Source organism: Pelobates fuscus, chromosome 11 (assembly GCF_036172605.1).
Source record: "Pelobates fuscus isolate aPelFus1 chromosome 11, aPelFus1.pri, whole genome shotgun sequence".
Classification (NCBI taxonomy): Eukaryota; Metazoa; Chordata; class Amphibia; order Anura; family Pelobatidae; genus Pelobates; species Pelobates fuscus.
The window spans coordinates 77,909,037-77,926,273 of NC_086327.1; positions in this window are offsets into that span (position 1 = coordinate 77,909,037).

A 17,237-nucleotide genomic window follows, 5' to 3' on the forward strand; every position below is an offset into this window, starting at 1 on the left:
TGTCTAAGAGCCGTAGCTGCAGCCGCCCTGCTGGTAGCTGAAGCCGATAAACTCACTCTGGGTCAAGAACTTTATGTACGAGTTCCACATGCAGTACAGACGTTGTTGGATTACAAAGGAAATCATTGGTTTAGTAACAGCCGTATGACCAAGTATCAAGCAATGTTGTGTGAAAACCCAAGAGTGCATTTAGAGACTGTAAATACCTTAAATCCAGCTACCCTTCTGCCGCAACCTACTGAAAGTCAACATGATTGTTTGGAAGTAATGGATGAAGTATTTTCAAGTAGACCAGATCTTCGTGATTTTCCCATCCAGAACCCCGATGTCCAATATTACACAGACAGCAGTAGTTATGTGAAAGAAGGGATTCGCTATGCAGGATACGCAGTAACAACGATAGATAAGGTGATAGAAGCTCGGCCACTGTCAAAAGGAACATCAGCACAAAAGGCAGAATTGATAGCACTGACACGAGCGTTACAATTGGCTGAAGGTTTAAGAGTGAACATCTACACGGACTCCAAGTATGCGTTTTTAACCACTCATGCCCACGGAGCTTTGTATAAAGAAAGAGGACTATTGAATTCAGAGGGCAAAGAAATCAAGTACGCAGCTGAAATACTACAACTATTGGAAGCAGTATGGGAACCGAAAGAAGTCGGTATTATACATTGTTGAGCGCATCTGAGAGGAGATGGTGATGTAACCAAAGGAAATCGGATGGCAGATAGTGCAGCTAAGCGTGCCGCTGAATCAGGAAGACAGGAATATGTGGAACATATAGCTGCTCTTATTCCAACTCCACTGTCTCAATGGACTCCGGTTTATACAGCTCAAGAAGAGGAGTGGTTAAAGACTGAACCTGGAAAGTATTTGGAGAACAAATGGTATCAGTTAGAAGATGGGAGAATAGTTATTCCAGCATCACTAGCGGTAGAAATCGTCCAAAACTATCATAACGGGACGCATTCTGGAAGAGATAGTACAGAAGAATCTCTCAGAAAACATTTCTACATACCAAGATTGTCCAACTTAACTCAAGCCATTGTACGAAGATGTGTAACGTGTGCTAAAAATAATGCAAGGCAAGGACCAGTAAAGCCACCAGGAGTTCAGTATATGGGGGGGACTCCCTATGTCCGATCTACAAATTGACTATACAGTAATGCCTAAATCTAGTGGACATCGCTACCTACTAGTAGTTGTGTGCACCTATTCAGGCTGGGTAGAAGCATGTCCTACTCGTACAGAGAAAGCAGGAGAAGTCGTGAGATTCCTGCTACAAGAAATAATACCCCGATATGGACTACCCTGCTCTATAGGATCGGACAATGGTCCAACTTTTGTTCATCAGTGCCTACAACAACTGACTCATATGCTTGGTATAAAGTGGAGACTTCATACGGCATATAGACCTCAGAGTTCTGGTAAAGTAGAGAGAATGAATAGAACTATTAAGAATCAGTTGGCAAAGATGTGTCAGGAAACCCAACTTAAGTGGAACGTTCTTTTGCCCATAGCTCTGTTGCGAATTCGCAGTACACCTACCAGAACGATTGGTCTCTCTCCTTTTGAGATCATGTATGGGCGTCCACCTCCCGTACTTGGTAACTTAAGGGGGGATTTGAGTCAGTTGGGAGAAGGAATTACCCGGCAGCAGGTTGTAGAGTTGGGTAAGACTATGGAGGAGGTACAGAAATGGGTACAAGATAGATTACCTGTGAATATTTATCCCCCTGTTCATAGTTACCACCCAGGAGACCAAGTGTGGATTAAAGAGTGGAATAATGTACCGTTAGGGCCCAAGTGGAGAGGTCCTTATGTTGTTCTTTTGTCTGCCCCTACAGCGATAAAAGTGGCTGAAGTGACTCCGTGGATTCATCACTCCAGGGTTAAACCAGCAGCGGTAGATTCTTGGCAAGCTACACCAGATCCAGAGAATCCCTGCAAGATCCGGTTAAAGCGCACGACTCAGTCGGAGTGACGAGGAAACTTGTGGATTACAAATTTTATTGTTTCAGAGATTGGTAAGTGAGTATTTAGACGGCCATAATAAAGCCTGTCTGCTCACCAACGTGTAATTAAAAAGCCAGGAAAGTCTCGAAGGGACCCCTGTGAAGACGAGCAGAACTCCATTCCCTGCAGCCCTTACGCCTGGAAGCTGAGGTGCCATCGCACGGACGAAGACTGAGGATGCAGCCGACGAAAGATGTATTTGTGATAATGTTTATTTATATGTATTTTTATATTCAGGAAGGTAGAGGTACCGACACTCCTAGCTGTGAGGTATGCATTAAGACTACAAGAACAGGTAACCATATTTCCCAGACCCTAATTTGGCATTCGCAATATGAGTGTAAAGGTGATGTGTCTAGGTGTAGATACTTAAATGTAGAGTATAGTGTATGCCATTTAGGGATAGGAGAACCTAAGTGCTTCAATCCAGAGTATCAACCCCGTACAATTTGGTTGACTCTCAGGAATAGAGATCCTCAGGGGACCCTAATAAATAAAACAGTGTTAGAATCCGTACATTCTTCGGGTGTTCTGCTATTTGATGCATGTAAAGCAATATCAAGTGGTAGAAAGCCGTGGAATGTATGTGGGGATCTTAGATGGGAGAGAACGTATGGGTCTAATGATAAATATATATGTCCCAGTAGTAAAAATAAATATGTGAGTCCTAGATGCCCAAATAGGGATTATAATTTTTGCCCATATTGGTCTTGTGTGGGGTGGGCAACTTGGGGACAGACAGCAGACAAAGACATGATTGTGACTAAGTTGCCTACCAATCCATACTGTAAGTCTATGGAATGCAATCCAGTCCATATTCTTATAAACAATCCTGACCAATTCTTAGATAGATATGGTAACTTATTTGGGTTCCAAATATACGGGACGGGTTTAGACCCTGGGACAGTATTGTTTATAGGGATAGAGACCGATACGGTAACCTCCCAAACTCATCAGATATTCCATTCGTTTTATGAAGAGATGAGTATAGATAATAAGATCCCCCATAACGCTAAAAACCTGTTCATAGATTTAGCTGAAAGTATTGCCTGTAGTCTTAATATAACCAACTGCTATGTGTGTGGAGGTACTAACATGGGAGACCAATGGCCTTGGGAAGCAAAGGAGGTAATGTCCGGTTCTGAGGCAGTTGAACAATTAATATCCTCACAAGCCGATTATCAGATGAGTGTTAGAGGTAAATCTGAGTGGAGATTAAAGACCTCCATCATAGGTTATGTTTGCATAGCAAGGAAAGGAATGATGTTTAATACTTCTGTAGGAGAGTTAACTTGTCTAGGGCAAAAAGCTTATGATGATGATACAAAGAATACAACTTGGTGGTCGGCTTCAAATGTCTCAGAACCATCTAACCCGTTTGCAAGATATGCCAATTTAAAGGACGTATGGTTTGATTTATCTATCACATCTAGTTGGAAAGCCCCAGCAAATTTGTACTGGATCTGTGGTAAGAAGGCCTATTCGGAGTTGCCACAGGACTGGGAAGGGGCATGTGTGTTGGGTATGCTCAAACCATCCTTCTTCTTGTTACCTATTGAAACAGGTGTTAAAGTGTATGATGTGAATCATAGGAAGAAAAGGGGACCCATAGAGATAGGCGCCTGGGAAGATGATGAATGGCCTCCCCAGCGTATTATAGATTATTATGGGCCAGCCACATGGGCAGAGGATGGTACCTTCGGATAGAGAACCCAAATTTATATGCTCAACCGCATTATAAGGTTACAGGCGGTGGTTGAGATAATTACTAATGAGACCTCACAAGCGCTCAATCTTTTAGCGAAGCATAATAGCAGGATGAGGACAGCAGTGTACCAAAATAGATTAGCCTTGGATTACCTATTGGCAGTAGAGGGAGGTGTATGTGGGAAGTTTAACCTGAGCAATTGCTGTCTTCAAATAGATGACGAAGGGCAAGCAATAGCTGAGCTTACTAGCCATATGGTTAAACTAGCGCATGTGCCTACCCAGGTATGGAAAGGGTATAATCCAAGTAGTTGGTTTGGTAACTGGTATGAGCAGTTTGGAGGGCTTAAGGCATTGGTAGGCGGAGTCATACTGATTTTAATGTTGTGTCTACTCCTGCCATGTCTTATTCCCTTAGTAGTTAGGTCTGTGCAAAGCCTGATAGAAAATATAGCAGAAAGGAAGGCTGCAGCACAGATAATGGCCATATATAAGTATGAGGCTCTAGATCAGGGAGAACCAATGCAGGAAGAGGAGTGTTGAGGGATTCACATCATAGGAAAAGTCTGGTCTGGTTCATGGTAACCTGAGGTGTATGCAAACCAAGGTTAAGTGATGCCTCAAGTAATTGTGAAATATCAAGAGGCATCAAAGGGGGGAATGTGGTGGAATCTCGGTAAAAATAAATTTAGTAGGCCGAGATTACCACGTGGCATGTGTACGTGCATATGCTGAAGTATCGGTCGGTTGGTTGCACGTGGCAAGATACGATCAGTAGTGTACAGAGCATGTGCGAGAATACAGGATGTAGTATTCCCCTCCTCCATTGTGCTGGACAAGCCATGCGGTCAAACAGGAAGTTAATTCTTATTTGTTTTGATTGGTTAAGAGAATGTGCGGGTGGAGCTTAATATGGGAGGAGTTATGTGCCTATATAAGGAGCCTGCACTATTGTCTGGGACTCAGAACTTGTTGTATTTTGGTGACATTAGTCCCTCTGAGTCCCGATCGGTGAACCGAATAAAGAATCTCTTCCTTCCTGAAGAAACCTGTGTCCATCTCTCTGTGCTTGGCTTCCGTCAGTTTCTCCGGTATCACTACTACGGACAAACCCCACTTTGTCATCTTTTATGAGCCTTGGCATGAGGTCCCCTAGCCTGTTAGCATAGATTTTAGCAAGGATTTTCAGATCCGTATTAAGCAATGATATAGGACGCAGGTTTTGACATTTATTTGTTGGTTTTCCTGGTTTTGGCAGAGTCGAAATATGGGCAAGTAACATTTCTTGTGGTATGGCGCCTGTGATTTGTATATTGTGGTATAGTTTTTCTAGGTAGGGGGCTAACAAATTGGAGAAAGTTTTGTAATATAAATTTGTGAACCCATCTGGGCCTGGAGATTTCCCCTTGGGTAGTGTTTTAATTGTGGCTACAATTTCTTGTTGTGTGACAGGTTCTGTTAGCATGGATTGGTCAGTTCGTGTAAGTTGTGGCAGCTGGGCTGTCTCTAGAAAGTTATCTATTTCTGTCTGTAGTGGTTGATGTGTATGTTTATCGTCCCGCAGGTTATATCATTTGGTGTAGTAGTCCGCCAGCATGTCATTAATCGTTTGAGGGTTATAAATTGAGGGTTATAAATGTTTTGGCCCATTGTATCTATGAGATATGGGATTTTGGCATTTTGTCATTTTTGTCTTAGCATCTTGGCTAGAGTCTTCCCTGCTCTATTGCCTTGTGTATATGTTGTCAACTTTAATTTATGCTCTATTGAAGCTGTGGCCTTCAGGTGTATATCGTTTAATTGTCCTCTTATGTCATCTATTTTTTGTTGTGTGGCAGGGTTTGGGCCTTGAATCTGTGCGCTTGTTTCGTCTCTTAGAGATTTCAGTAAAGAGATATATTCTCGTTTATTTAGATAAGAAGCTTGGCTGATCAGGGAGCCTCTAATGACCGCCTTATGCGTTTGCCACAATGTATCTGCTGATATATCAGAGGTATCGTTTATGGTGAAGAAAGAGGTTACTTCTTCTATAAGTTTGGCATGTACTTCTGGATTAAATAGGAGGCTATCATTAAGTCGCCAAGGTGTCCCCGTGTTGTGAACTTGTCGGTTATTGTTAGCGTTACCGGGGCATGGTCAGACCATACTATATTTCCGATTTCGCTGTTCTGGGACCTCAGTATTAGATCCCCAGTTATAAATATATAATCAATTCTGGTGTATGTTTTATGCACTGGGGAATAAAACAAAAATTCCCGGTCATTCGGGTGATGTAAGCGCCAGGCATCATATCGATTGTATTCAGAGAGAAGTTTCATAAGGAGTGCTGCTTGCTTTCCCAAGAGTTTAAACCTAGGTGAGGAGTCTGTTAGGGTAGTGTCTAAACCAGTCTGTAACGTGTGATTCAGATCGCCGCATATTATTGTGGGGATACGATACTCTGTTGGGATTTTGGACAGTACTTTTTGTAGGTACAATTTTTGGTTCTCGTTAGGGCTATATATTCCTACTAAGTTGTATAGTTCATTATTGAGCTTGCACTGTAATATGAGGTATCTGCCCTGTGCTTCTTTTTTAATGTGCAAAAGCTCAAAGAATATTGAGGCATGTACAAGGATTGAAACTCCCCTCGATTTAGAAGTATAAGAGGAATGGTACTGAGTGGGGTAATCTCTAATGGATAAAACTAGGTACTCTATTGTGAATAAAATGTGTCTCCTGTATACATAGAATAGCAGAGTTCAGTTTTTTTGCTTCTTCTACCAGAAGTCTCCGTTTATGCGGGGTATTCAGCCCCCGTGCGTTAATAGAGTACAATCTCATATTTTAGTAGGGTTGTGTAAGTGTCTGCTCTTAAGCGCAACTGAATGTTATTTTTACGTCTTTGATGAACTACATATGGTACATTGCATGGGTATAATCTTGCAGACTTGAATAATGGTCTGTATTTTCTCTGAAATGATGTGACCGATTTGGGGAGTGTTATAGGGAAACTGGGAGGGGGTATATAACTATATACAAACTGTCTCGTAGAGACTTTATGTGGATTATCCACATCTGGGGGAGTACCGGAAGTAATTCCTTCCATTAACGTGGCTTGGGGCACCTTCTGATCTGTGTTATTGGCCTGCGGGCCTTATACCACCGTGGTCAATGTTTTAACGATAAGACTAGTTTAAATGGATTGGTACATTGGTCCGGGCCCTGTCTGAAGTCCCGACTTATCTATTATTATGTGCATTGGGGGCCTACCGGCTTTGTATGTGCCGTCTTTTCTATGTCTTTATTAGGATATTGGTTTGGTAGGCGTAGTGCAGTTCAACCCCTGTTATGAATAGTAAGTCATCGAATACCGTATTTGGTTATCTCACTAGCATGGAGTTAATAAAAAACAACATAAATAATATAACCCTTAAACCAAAAAGAACAGATCTACCTGCTCTCCCCAGCTGCGCCCACCCTCCCACCCCCCATCCCATACATACTCCCCACATCATACCCGGCTCATTATGAGTTTTCCTCTGAGACCCACAACTACCTGAGTCACCATGAGGGGGTCAGCCCGGGATAAAGTCATGTGTACCCTCCGGCTTTCTAACCTCGTCATGGAGGGCGGCGGGAGGCCCGGGCACCGGCCTCAGGTCACGAACCCAAAATCTCCCTTCGTGCGCCCTTCAAATGCAGCAAGAGTGTTATTGCCCGGGATGAGGGAAGAAGTAGGCGCAGCGCCCCCAAGAAGAGCTTCCCGTTATTGTCAAGCGGATTGCGTTAAGTAAATGTCTTTGCTTACCAGAATCCCTCTGGTTTTAATGTTTCTCATGCACTATATTCCAATCAGAGTTCAGCGTTTTCACTGGTGGTGTGAATGTTGGTATCTTCTCCACTTGGAGGTCCCATTTCCATAGCTATTGCAAGCCTTCTTCTGGGGTGCACATAATTATAGCTATCAATTATAGCTATCAATTAGTAGCTATCAATGCTGATGCTGTGTTTCCTCAGAGTGGTGGTTATTTGTCGAAATTCTTTCCTCTGTTTCAATGTTGTGGCAGATAAATCCGCAAAGATCTTGATTGTTGAGAATTCATCTGGCGGTTTAGATCGTAGTCTGCTGCCTCGAAGGATATGTTCTTTAACGTGAAAATAGTGTGCTCGTAATACCACATCTCTAGGCGTTGTTTGTGGAAGGTGACGTGGTTTAGGGATACGGTGGGCCCGATCCACCAGCAGCATGTCTGCCAGTATCTCAGGGGCGTAAGCGTTTAGGAGGCTACGAACGTAGGCAGGTAAGTCCGCGTTGGTGACAGTCTCCGGAACTCCTCACAATCTTAAATTGTTGCGGCGAGATCTGTCCTCGAGGTCCACTAATTTCACCTCCAAAACCTCAATTTTCGCCACCATATTCTCCACATTTGTGGCTAAGTCATTATGGGCTGTGGTAAATTCATCGTATTTTTCCTCCATGTGTGACGTCCGTCTTCCCAGTTCCTGGATGTCCTTTTTCATGGAATCCAACATATGTTGCCACGTTGAAATTAGTTTAGTAGAAAGAGCTTCTAAAGCCAGTGTGAGGTCTGTTTTAGTAATTTGAGCGTGTTCCTCTGACATTAATGGGTAGTGTTTAGCCGCGCCGCAATCCGACTCCAATCTCCCGTCCGGGCTTGCGGCCTGCACCGCCAGGTTCGTAGAGCTTTGTTTCTGGTTAAAGAAAGCAAGTTTATCTTGCTTTGCCGAAGATTTCTTGCTTCTCTGTTAGGTCCGATGGGTTATATATTGTCAGGATTGCTTGAGATTCTGTGCCGTTTCACCGGAGCAAGGTTTCACACGTCCATCTTGCTCCTTGGCTAGCCACGCCCCCCCTGTACAGATGTTTAAACAGCAACTTTATGAATACAGCAACTGAATGAATACTTGCAAAATATTATATTCAGTGATATCATTGTTAATATGTGAGGTAACCGCTTCATGATCTAAGGAGAGATGTGATTGTCATTCTGGGATTGAAATGCTTTTTGTCTTATTTTGGATCAACAGCAACAATAGAAAGTCTGCACATAAATACCATATGTGGGATTGTCCTATTTAAGGATTCCAAATTAGGGAAATATCTAGTAAACACAGCTCCATCTCTAATTTGTTATCCTTAAATATGACAATCACATATATGTATATAGAAAGTGTGTGCTACATGTATAGCATGTATGTGCTACCTTTATACAGAATGTATGTGCTGCACATATGTAGAATTCATATACTGCATGTATAAAGAATGTATATGCTGAAAGTATGCAGAATGTGTATACTTCATGTAGAATGCATGTGATATACAGAGAACAGCAAATTAGGGAGCTATCTAGTAAACCACTGGAATATCAAAATTAAGAAAAGCCCTTTGCTTAGTTTTGCTCTTTCAATAGTTTAGTAAATAATTTACTAATTAGCTACCCTTGTGTGGAATTGCTATAAGGATACCTACCAATTTCCAAATAATGGAGCTATCTGCTAAAGAGTGCCCTAGTTTGGTGTACTTAAATATGAGTCTAATGGAGTTGTGGAGACAGACTCAGGCACTGAGTGTAGTGGTGTTGTGGAGATAGACTCAGGCACGGAGTGTAGTGGTGTTGTGGAGACAGACTCAGGCACTGAGTGTAGTGGTGTTGTGGAGACAGACTTGGAGACTATGGTGAGGCCTGATAGAAAGCAGTTGTTGTTGGGGGATTCTATCATAAGAGGTGTGGAGCTGAACAATAGTGGTCTTGTGAGATGTCTTCCTGGAGCTACTGCTCACAGAGATAGGAGACATATTTATAATATTATTATTAAGTGAGCAAAGCAGGAAGGGGAATTGGATGTACTTGTCCATCTAGGGACAAATGACTTGGCTTGCAATGAGGTTTCAGAGGTAAAGGAAGTTTTTTTTATGTTTTGCCAATGATATACGACAGGTTGCTTCCACACTGTCATTCTCTGAAGTTCTGCCTGTGCATAACACTCAGAATGATGGGCAAATGCGTATAAGAGACTTTAACTTGTGGCTTGGGGAATGGTGTCGGGAGCATATATTTGACTCAATTTCTCATGGTAGATCTGTTTGGAATGGTAACAAACTGTACATAAAAGATGGCTTGCATCTTTTTTTAAAAGGGAACAAATGTTCTCAGTGAGCAGTTCAGAGGTTTTGCTAGGATGTATTTACACTAGGGGGGGGGGGGGGGCAAACAGGTGATAAAACATCAATCCAATTGCCCCCCCAAAACAAGGACAGAAGATGCTTGTAGCAAGTGTGCTAAAAAATGATAAGCTGTGAGTCATGTCTACAAATGCTTGCAGTTTATGGAATAAGATCCATGAACTTGTGGCAATAATGGTAACTGATAATGTAGATTTAGTCGCATTTACTGAGACATGGTATAATGAGAAAAATTACTAGGACATAGCAATACCAGGGTACTCCTTATATAGAAAAGACAGGGAAGGCAAGAAAGGGGAGGGGTGGCCCTGTATGTGAAGGATGGCATAAAATCTAGCCTAATAAAAGTTAGTGAGGCGAACATAGAGTCCGTTTAGGTTACGTTAGAATTTGGTAATCACACAGTAACTCGTGTAGGTGTGATTTATAGGCCCCCAGGACAAATAGAAGAGTTAGATAATCTAGCTAAAATGACAATAAAGGGGGAAGTTATCAGTTTGGAACGAAACAAATTGCACGTGTTTATTAAACAAGAAGTACTTGGGAATAATTGTAGAAAGCTGACTAGGCAACAACATACAGTGGAATTAATCAGCAGCAGCAAGGTCGGATATTGTAATGTGTGGAAAGTGGTATTGATTAGCATTATTAAAATATCATTTTCATCTATAAATTGACTACAACTTAAACATATGCAGTTATAATTGTAAACATTGGTTTTCAAAGAGGAGTTTATCGGAACTTGAAAAAAAAAAGAAAGAAAGAGGGCTATACAATTAATATGTTACTAAATATCTATTAATACTTGAATACAAAATGTACAATTTAGGTGAATCAATACAACATCAGAATGGTAGTGTAACCTTTGGTCATGACTAATCTACATGAAAACCAAAAACACTGAGCCCAAGGATGAGACAGTGGTGGCAGTACATGCAAAACCTTGCTGAATTAGGGACAACATCATTACAGGCCTTCATAATTACAATTGATTTTTCAAAGCTTCATTGCAGTACTGTTTTGATATCATGTATAAAACTTATAGCCAGTATTTTAAAATCCCCTAAACCACAAACAAGTAAAAGGTCATAACAGTTGCACTGAAGTTTTGCAGTGAATAACCGGGCAAGCTATGAGGGTAATGTACTGTTATAGTGCTTTAGAGGAGATTCTGGAGGACAATAGGGAAAATATTAGTCTGAAGAATAAACCTTGATATTGCTGATACAGAGCATCAGCATTATGTCTATAGGAACTAAGTGTGTATGTAGTTTAAGAATGACTCAATCAAGATCTTGGCATTTCTTGATTTTGGGGTGATTACATAGAACAAATGGTGTTATAAACATACTTTAAGTTACTGCACAAAAGAAACATCAATTTTGTTTCTGTTTTTGCCCAGCTTTTCTTTCTAGGTAGTTATGGGTAACAAAAGACCAAACACTGAAAAAAACAAAAACACAATTCGACGGAAATACAAAAATGAGGGCATCTTAGTGTTGCCAAAGGTTAGTGGCAGTTACACAGTTGCTGCTGTCATTATAATTCAATTCACACACACACATATATATATATATATATATATATATATATATATATATATACACACATACAAACACACACTATATAGATAAAAGAATTGGGACATACCTCTTAATAATTGAATTCATGTGTTTCAACAAACACTCCATTGGAAACACTCCATGAATGGGAAAAAAAATCATAGAGAAGCACTCCAAAATCTTGTTGTAAGCTGTTATAGCTGCAAAAGGGGGAGGGAGGTTGGAAACTACATATTAATGTCTTTGTATTTAAAATGCAATGTCACAAAAGTCCCTGTTGGTGTAATGGTCCGGTGTCCCAATACTTTTGTCCATATATATATATATATATAAAAAATACAAGTAGTGTTGCACTCACTGTGGTTAAATATTCACTGCCGGGTGCTTGTCTGGCAAAAATATAAAGGAAAAGTAGATAGCACTCCACGGACTCGCTTTGTTTAAATATAAAATTTAACTTTTAATGCTCCAAGTTAAAAAAATCAACGTTTCAGTCTGACCAATCAGACTTTCATCAGGACAAATATATATATATATAGCCCAAAGTACAAGATAGCCCTCCAGGGACTTCCAAGTCGAATGAATAAAACTTAGCTTTTATTAGCTCAAAATAAAAATCAACGTTTTAGTCTGTATCACAGACTTTCATCATATACCGTATATACTCGAGTATAAGCCGAGTTTTTCAGCACATTTTTTGTGCTGAAAAACCCCAACTCGGCTTATACTCGAGTCAATAGTCTGTATTATGGCAATTTGCATTGCCATAATACAGACTGGGGCTGTGGGGGCTGCAGAGAGCGTTACTTACCTGTCCTGCAGCTCCTGTCAGCTCTCTCCTCCTCCGCGCCGTCCGTTCAGCACCTCGGTCAGCTCCCAGTGTAAATCTCGCGAGAGCCGCGGAGAGCAAAGACTGGTTTCACACTTCATCCTACATTCATTTAACAACCCTTAGCAATGGATTGAAGGTGTATTTGTTGAGATGTATCCATGACTGATTCTGGAAGTATTTTGGGAAATAGATATTACAGGTATCTTTAATCACCAATGCTATAGTGGAGATGAAGGCAAGTGTTTGTTCCTTTTTGTAATATATTATATTATGCATCTCAATACAAAAATCAACTACATCTATAGGTAATGGCCAAGTGTCCCTGCTTAGTAATAAAAAGCAGGATTAAAATATTGTAAATACTAATAGTGGGTAGATGTTTGTTGAAAAAACATGCAGACAGGTTTCCAGGTCTACCAATTACTGTTTAATGTGTGCCTCATATGTATATCCATCTCCACTGATAGCAAGCAACACTTATCATTATAGCAACTCAATCTGTAAATTATGAACGGTCATACGGTGCACTTTACCTGAGTTCATTGGAGTAAGTTGTCCTTTTGGTTTCTACGAATATGACATGCCAGAAGACTTGTGCAGGGTAACAAAACACAGTTCTTCCCAGACAATTGTGGTAGTAGAAACAATTTATTTCAGGTCGATAGAATTTAATTCATGTTGCAGTTGGTTTCGCCCAACTTTCGTGAATATAAAATATTCAGAAAGGTCATAAGGACAGCCAGTACAGCAGTACAAAAGGGGTCTCAACTGGGCTGACATTCAAGAAGAGGTAGAATATATCAGGCATTTTTTCAATGCTGAATATACAACAGAAAATATGCACAACGTGGAAGTAGGTATAGTGTACTAGCTCAAAAACACCTGTAAAGTGGTATCCCCTACACCACTTAAAACATAGAATTATACATACATAAAACAAGTGGAGCTTTTAGATTTCAGCAGGCGTTAAGCCTGGAGTCATACCCTCATATGACTCTGGTGGTATAAGCCTCTGGACCATTTGGGGGTTGTCCAGACCCTTCTTTGGCAGCGTGCTGGATGTTGAGTAATTCCTTTGGTGCCTTTCTGACTGGTTTCCAAAATAGGAGTAAGTACCCAGTGTGTCAGGATTTAAAAAACGATTTATTCCAAAGAAATATAAAAACAAGATATATATAATAAAAAATACTTATCCCAGGTAATACTGGGTAGACTCAATAGTCTCAAGTTCAAGTAGATAGTCCAAAACGCGTTTCGCCTTCTCATAAGGCTTCCTCAGTTGGCTGTTCTGTGTTCCGTCTGTTCCAGTGGCTTTTTAAATGCCTTGTTTGCCGGTTTCACTAATTTTGTCTTTTACTTCCGGTTTCGGCACTTCCGGTTTCGGCACTTCCGGTTTGCGTCCTTTTGGAACGCAACGTGCGTTCCAACATCAGTTTCGTTGTTGGACTTCCGTGTGTGGGCAATTCAACAAGCTTTATTGACTGTCAGGGTACCTGCGGTCTCTACCTCCGAAAGAGGTAGAGACTTAGCTGTTCCTCCATCCAGACGGCCTGATGGCTCCCTTCCCCAAGGTCTATCCGGTCATGCAAGGCCGGCCGCGAGGGAGTGACTGCCTTTTACAGCATCTAGGCAGGAAGTTGTCATCAGGACACGCCTCCGGAACGACCTGTCACTCAATTGCTGCAGGACCAATCAGGACGCCTCGGAGGCGTGGTTACTGCTCTGAACAGGGTATTTAACAGAGCTTCGTTCATTAGCTCATTGCCCTGTCGTGGTTCTAGCTTGTTCTAGTCACTCAGTGCTTGTGTATTCGATTATCCCTTTTGGTTTTGACCCGGCTTGTTTACCTTACTCTGCTTATCTCTGTTACCCTTGATTCGGCTTGTCTCTCGCTTACCTGTCTTCTGTTACCCTCGACCTCGGCTTGTCTTTGACCATTCTATACTGTACTACTTACGTTAGTCCGGCCATTCTAAGGTCCGGTATACGTATCTGGCTACTGTTTGTACTCTGCGTGTTGGATCCCTGTCCCGATCCTGACATTGACATAAGGAAGTGTCCATGTGCGAGAAATACTTCATATAGGAATAATTTAAGTAGAGAAGTTCGTATATTCATAAAATTGGTACAGTATGGACTCATACATATAATATAATATTCATACTAATAAAAAAATAATTTAAAAGGTGGTTCTTTGCATTTTCGATAAGTGGACAAGCTGGGTCTACTAAAAAAAGATACACATATAAAGGAGGTGAAAGCATAATAAATACTAAAATGCATATTAATTCATAAAGTGACATAGTTCAAAATCTTTGTTTAGCCCATATGGTATCATGGTATTAAAATTGAAGATAAATTTCATTTCCTCCTTCCCTATCTTTCTAATATAGTCTCCTCCTCTCCAATCTTTTGATACTTGCTTTATTGCACTAAAGAACATTCCTTCAGGGTTTTTTTGGTGTATGATTCTGAAGTGATTGGAGACGCTATGTGACTCCAATCCATTTGTAATATTTCTTGTGTGTTATAGTTATATAGACATCAACAAATTCATCAGGCATCTCTGCCTAAAAAAAATCTTCTTTGACAAAGAGAATAAATCAGATGAGGAGGCAATATCAGAGTACATACACACTAACCTCAAAACAAAATCAGAATTATTTCCTAAATACCTCATTTCGGATTAAATAAAAACGTTTGAAATAATGGTAATGAAAGAAATTAAGAAAATAAAACCATTGAATAAATATTCACAGAATTTGTCTATCAAAGAAAGAAAAGCAGTAGAACAATTACAACACAACAAAGAAATTGTTATTAAACCAGCGGACAAAGGGGGAGGGGTAGTTGTCACTACAAAGAGTAAGTATCTGCAAGAAGCAGAAAGAATATTGTCAGACCCAGAGACATATAAAATATTGGACAAGAACCCTAGAGAGGACATTAAAAAGAAATTTGATGAGTTCATCAAGAAAGGTTTAGAAAAGGAAATATTGACCGAACAAGAAGCAGACTATTTATCCACCCCTTACCCCAAAATCCCTGTATATTACCACCTCCTCAAAATACACAAGAATAGAGACAATCCTCCAGGGAGGCCCATTATATCTGGAATAGACTCCATCTCTGCTAAAATCTCTGAATATTTAGACCATCTATTGCAACCTCTAGTCATCCAAAATCCCGCTTATTTAAAAGACACTATCCATATTTTACAAATTTTAGAGGAGACACCTTGGAAGGAAGGGAATTTTTTAGTCACATGTGATGTGACTTCGTTATACAGCATAATACCTCACGAAAAGGGATTGGAAGCCGTGCAATATTTTTTAGAAAAACACAATTTTAAAAGAGAACAAGTTTTATTCATTTTAGAAGGCATACACCTTATTTTAACCAACAATTTTTTTTGGTTCAATTAAGTTTTTTACCTACAGGTTAGGGGGACGGCGATGGGCACCAAGTTAGCCCCCAGCTATGCGAACCTGTTCATGGCGTATTGGGAAGAACAGCACGTATATCAAGGACACCCATGGGGATCGAACTTGGTGAACTATCGCTGTTATATAGACGACATATTTTTAATCTGGACAGGAAATGCTATGGACCTCAAGTCCTTCATTTCCTATTTAAACACTAACGAATGGAACTTAGTTCTGACCGCACAGATCAACACTCAACACATCAATTTTTTAGATCTAGATATTCATATAACAGACATGAAGATTGCAACCAAAAATCACTTTAAAGAAGTAGATGCGAACGGCTACATTCGCAAGGAAAGTTGTCACCACACTCCTTGGTTAACCAATGCACCCAGAGGACAGTTCCTAAGAATTAGAAGGAACTGTTCGAGTGACCAAGATTATTTAAGACAAGCCAATAAGATCAAAATTCAATTTTTACAAAAAGGCTATGAGGATTCTTCACTACAGGCAGCCCTAGAAAATGTCCTAAAAATACAGAGGAAGGAACTTCTGGTATACAAAAACAAAAAGAAAGACCCTAAATGGAGTAGTAATAACATTCCTTTTATATGCAATTTTAATGGTAACAACAAGAAAATTAATAAAATTATAAATAAGCACTGGCATATCTTACGAGACGATCCAGTCCTCAAGAATATCCTGCCCGATAAACCAAAAATAATTTTCAGGGGAGCCAAGAATCTAAAAAATACCTTAGTACAAAGTTGCAATAGAGAAACAAAAATAAAGAAAAACTTTTTCACAATGAATAAAGGATTCTATGGATGCGGGCAATGCCTAGCGTGCAAGAACACTAAAAATAAAAAAAGACACATAACAGACCTAGAACCCTTTATTAATAGGAAATTTACCATAAAAGATCACCTCACGTGCCACTCTAAGGGGGTGAGTTACGTTTTAAAATGTCCCTGCAACCTCCTCTACATAGGCCGTACAATTCGAAGCCTTAAGATTAGGGTGGCTGAACACACAAGAAATATTAAAAATGGATTGGAGTCACATAGCGTCTCCAATCACTTCAGAATCATACACCAAAAAAACCCTGAAGGAATGTTCTTTAGTGCAATAAAGCAAGTATCAAAAGATTGGAGAGGAGGAGACCATATTAGAAAGATAGGGAAGGAGGAAATGAAATTTATCTTCAATTTTAATACCATGATACCATATGGGCTAAACAAAGATTTTGAACTATGTCACTTTATGAATTAATATGCATTTTAGTATTTATTATGCTTTTACCTCCTTTATATGTGTATCTTTTTTTTAGTAGACCCAGCTTGTCCACTTATCGAAAATGCAAAGAACCACCTTTTAAATTAATTTTTTATTAGTATGAATATTATATTATATGTCTGAGTCCATATTGTACCAATTTTATGAATATACGAACTTCTCTACTTAAATGATTCCTATATGAAGTATTTCTCGCACATGGACAC